This window comes from Chelonoidis abingdonii, chromosome 24, assembly GCF_003597395.2.
Source record: "Chelonoidis abingdonii isolate Lonesome George chromosome 24, CheloAbing_2.0, whole genome shotgun sequence".
Lineage (NCBI taxonomy): Eukaryota > Metazoa > Chordata > Testudines > Testudinidae > Chelonoidis > Chelonoidis abingdonii.
The window spans coordinates 17632054-17636883 of NC_133792.1; positions in this window are offsets into that span (position 1 = coordinate 17632054).

A 4830-nucleotide genomic window follows, 5' to 3' on the forward strand; every position below is an offset into this window, starting at 1 on the left:
TTGAGGGCCAGATCCCCAACTTGCATAGCACAACCCCATTCAAGTAGCCTGATTTACACCGGTTGAAAACCTGGCCAACAGAAAAGCCAGTGAGAGCGGTGAGATCACAACTGAACTCTTCTCATGCCTGACCCACTCAAGACCATCCATAATCACTTCCTTCCTGGAAAGCTTCCATGACGTGCTTTTTCATAATGGACACACATAAACTATGAACTGACATCTTCAATCTCTCCAGTCATTCTCCTCCACTGCTTTAAGACATGAGCCTCAGAAGCCTGGGGCACAGAGACTGACACAGCATAAGCCATCGGGGAGGGAAATCTACACATTCATTTGTTGGAGAAATGTATTTCATGGGGCACTCTGTGCATTAGCCTCTTCTTGACCTTTGTTTGAGTATATGCCGTATTAGAGAACCAAAGCTGTTAGCACTGGGTCACCTAACAAGGATAGATGCTTTGGACCAATTCCAGACTAATGGTTGCATCGAAAAACAGTAAAACCTCATTCAATTAAACTTAACGGTGCGAGAATGAATGATTCACCAAAACACTGATGCCCCAAATTAACTCTAATCCCTTTCATTACACAAAAGAGCAAGTTTTGGGAATCTGGACTCTTCCTCGTGGTATGTCCCTAAACACTTCTAGTGACACCCAGGATCCAGACGGGACTGGGTTAGCCCACGCATACATTCATCTGAAAGAACAGTTTGCAGCCATTAATAAAGCCGGGAGAGTCAGAGTTTAAAGCAAGGCAGTTGCTGTGCATCAGAGATCCAGGCACTTCATCATCATTCCAATTAACGTACACAAAGTTAACAACCAAACCAGAGCACATAAAACCTTGAAGGAAAGGGAGAGAAAAGAGGAAGAAAATGTACCTTTAAACTGTAGTCCAAAGTCACAGCTGCCCCTAGAGCAAAGAAATACCAAATATTTAGCATCTTTAAAGCATCAAATGAGTTATGCCCTCTCTATCAGACGCAGGCATAGGCTGCGTACAGAGGGATTGCGATAATTTCTCATGCATGTGGCACACAAGGGACGGGAAATGAGGCCAGAAAAAAAGGGCTGGCGTTTTCCTTCAAGCTCTGTTCAGGATTGGGACCCCTTTGTCCTAAGTTGTGTAATATAGAAACATGACAAATGCCAACCTCTGACATCCTTCAGCATCGCACTCTTGCCTTGTCTTCCTGAGCTGCTGAAACTCAACGAACAACCATAATAAAGACGACGACTGGGTTTACCCCAATCAGCAGGTGCAGGATCAGCTTGGTGCGAAGGAAAGAGGCAGTTTTACCAGTGAGTTTGCTGGGGCCACTCAGCAACAAGGAGACCAAGTGAAACTCATTTCCCTTTCTCACAGTCCTCAGAGCCATGCATAGTTAACAGAGCAGCACTTTCCTCTTCCAGGCAAAGGGCTAGATCCTTAGCTGGTGTATATCAATGTGTCTACGCTGATTTACATCAGCTGAGGAACTGATCCCAACAATCCACACAGGGGTGGATGATCCTATGCCCCAACCTATGTGGCAACATTCCAGCACAGGGCTCTGCATCAACGCCATCAGCACCCCACAAAGTCCTGCATGTCGTGGAACAGGCAGCAGCCACAGCCGAGGGCTGTTAATTTGGGCATGAAGCCACAAGGTGCAGGACACATGTTCAAAGGTATTTAGGCTTTGCTTCCTCAGAGCCCAGCTGACCAACCTTTACTGAGCACATGGCCAGCTAAGGAGGGGCAAGGGGACCCACTTCAATTTACAACCACCGTTGGGCAAAATAGTTGACACAATACACAACAGACAAGTCCCAGTTGGATAAATAAATCCCAGCCCCCTGGGACAGCACAGTGCTTCTAACACGAGCAGTCTCTTCCCACAGGGGGGATTCATTACCAGGGCTAAACAAACGCCAGCCATTCTGCGCTTCATAATGAACAAACAAAAAAAGCTTGGAAGCCCAGGAAGAAGCTACATTTTAATGGGCCTGAATTTAATCCCCTAGTTGGGCTGGTTGATTAAATCAGCCTTACAAGTTTGAATTCCCTTTAAACAGGGAGTTTGTACTACAGACACCCAGGCAAACCCAGCTGCTTCATGCCACCAGTTCCCAACAGCTGTGCCAAACTGATGCTGGGCCTGATCAAAAGAGCCGCTGCTGGGAAACGTAGCACTTCAGGTACCCCAGGCAGTGGGAAGCTCTCTAGTGCTGAATTTCACGTGAGAGCAGAGACAGAGCAAACTCAAAGCGCCAAGCAAACCAGGGGATTCAACACTTTTACCCCAACCCCGAAAAAAAAAGAAAAAGAAAGAGACAGCGCTCCTGCTGCTGGCCTCGTGCTGCTAAATTATTTACTTCCTGAACGAGAAGGTGGCTCGGATACACTTCATGCTTTAAGGAGCAAATGCAAGTAAAAAGCAAACAAAAGGGAATATTCCGCTAAACTCGGGTTGTCGGGTCACTTGTTTTCTCATCTTTAAATGGAGCTTTAACGTCGAAGAGAGGCAATTTAGTGGTTGGAGCAGGAGACTGAGAGGCAGGACTCCTGGGTTCCAGCTGGGCTACTGGCTTTAGCAGGGTGACCTTCCTGTGGCAAAAGGGGATAATTGTACTGACCTCCCTTCCAGCGGGATGGGTGGTTTGGTTAGTTAATGCTCCTGGAGCACGCAGAGACATGAAAGACACCGGGTGCTTATTAATACTGTCATTTTGATTCTAATCGTTCTTCTCGGCTTTCTTTGAATGCTATCAAGCTAGCAAGACTCCGCTGTGGTTTCTATCCCATCCACACTGGAAGGCTCTATGGCTTGTTACAACAGATGGGTTGTGCTCAGTTATCAAAAGAGAAAGACTTTATCAGGGCCGGTGAAATACTCTCACTTTTCTTAGGCTAGGTCTACACTGGGGAGGTCGAGCTAAGATACACAACTTCAGCTACGCGAATAGTGTGGCTGAAGTCGGCGTATCCTAGGTCGATTTACCTGGCTGTGAGGACGGTGGTGAGTCGACCGCTGCCGCTCCCCCGTCGACTCTGCTTCCGCCTCTCGCCCTGGCTTGTGTGTGGGTACCACCCTCCTGCTCTCCAAAATACAGCAGATTGGGGGGACATGCTATATCGCTGTGCAGCATTGGTACTCCCAGTATCTGTGCTTCACCAGAGGAAACAAGGTGTTTGCCTGAGTAATGAACCTACAATGAGTCATCAAAGGGGATTGAACTCAGAAACCTCAGCAAGAAAAGCAAAAGCCTCTTCCACTTGAGTAACAGAATCACTGCTTTACTAGTTAATAACTTATCCTTGCTGGAACTGGCTGTCTAGAAACGTGTTATATTTCTCTCTCTCTCGCTCTCACACACACCTCTTATTTTCTCACCAAATTACCGAAAAGGTGTAATTTTACACAAATTTAATTAAACCAGTTCAATTTTGTGTGTAGATGCTCCTAAACTGATTTAAAGCAGCTGTACAGTGGTTTAGTTCGCCTCAGTAAACATATAGGCGTCAGCTCTTGCAATAGAAGAGTGTCTACATGGGGTTTTGCTCTGGTTCAACTAAATTGGGTTGAGCTGGGCTCCTCTCAGCCTCGCTGTTTTATGGGAAATGACTCTATTAAGTGGAGAAGAATTAAGAGGAAAATCAGTTTTGGCAAGAGTTCGACTCAATCCCCAGCAGCACAAGGTGTGCCCAGAGTCAGGCTATGCCTGTGCAGCAATCTGTAAATTAACAATTCTCCAGGCATTGCTTTCTGCTCATCTTTCTGGTCAACTGAGAGAAACATTCCTTGATTCAACCCTTTAGAGACTATGCTTCCACACGCAGCCCTCTCCAAGGAAAACAGGAGAGATTCATTAAGGGAGACACTAGGAAAGGTCCTGGGAACAAGTGGTGGGTTGGGCTGCACGATATGCACGGGCTGTAGTAAGCATTATTATTCTGTGATGGGGCTACGTTTCGAGTGGTTCCAGAGCCGAGCCTGAAAGACAGTTTTGTGTGCTGCATGCACATATCAAAACCGCATGGCATTTGTGTGGGAGCAGCCGGCAAGATGGCAGATTCACAAGGTTCACACTTGCCGGCTATGGCTCATGGCAAGGAGGGGTGTCCCCAGCCAGACAGGAAACACCCCTGTTGGATCCCAAAAGGATTCCATGCTGGCTTCCCCAGCTGGGGGGCAACCTCATTATATCCCTGTCCCTCACCCCCTCTACACACGGCTGCGCGCATCATGACTAGGATGTGGATCCTCAGAGATGGGAGGGAAGCAGAGGAAGCAGTTTAAAGCAGGAGCAGTCAGGTGTCTTTGGGGCCTGCCTAGAGACATGGGAAAGCCAGCGAGATGAGAGGGTGGATAGGAACCTTTGGAAGAAGCCATGGGGGCTATTTGAAGGTCTCACTTAAACCAGTGGGAAGGGACAGCAGGATCAGGCCCTAATAGAGTTGTGGGAGGGGGCAAGGTGCTGTAGGGTGTTATCCCAGAGTCCTTTGCAGAGGAGTGCATGGCTGGCTGCAGCAGTGAGCAAAAGGCAAGGCAGGCAGGAAAGAGGATATCAGTGCGGGGCTCAGCGAGAGCAGCTTGAAGGTAAAGAGCACTTTTCAACCACGTCAGATGATTTAAGAGAGAATAAAATCAGCCCAGTCTGGTTCAATTCCCTTTGATGATGTCCATGTACAATTAGAGCCAATTAGGGAGAGGCAGAGAATGACAAGTGTTTGGCCAGAAGGTTGGGGTGGGGGGATCAAAACAGCAATCAAATTTCCCACCCACCAAATGCAATTAAGGAGTATCACTTACCCTGCTTGCCCAGGAGGGCCAGCACATAA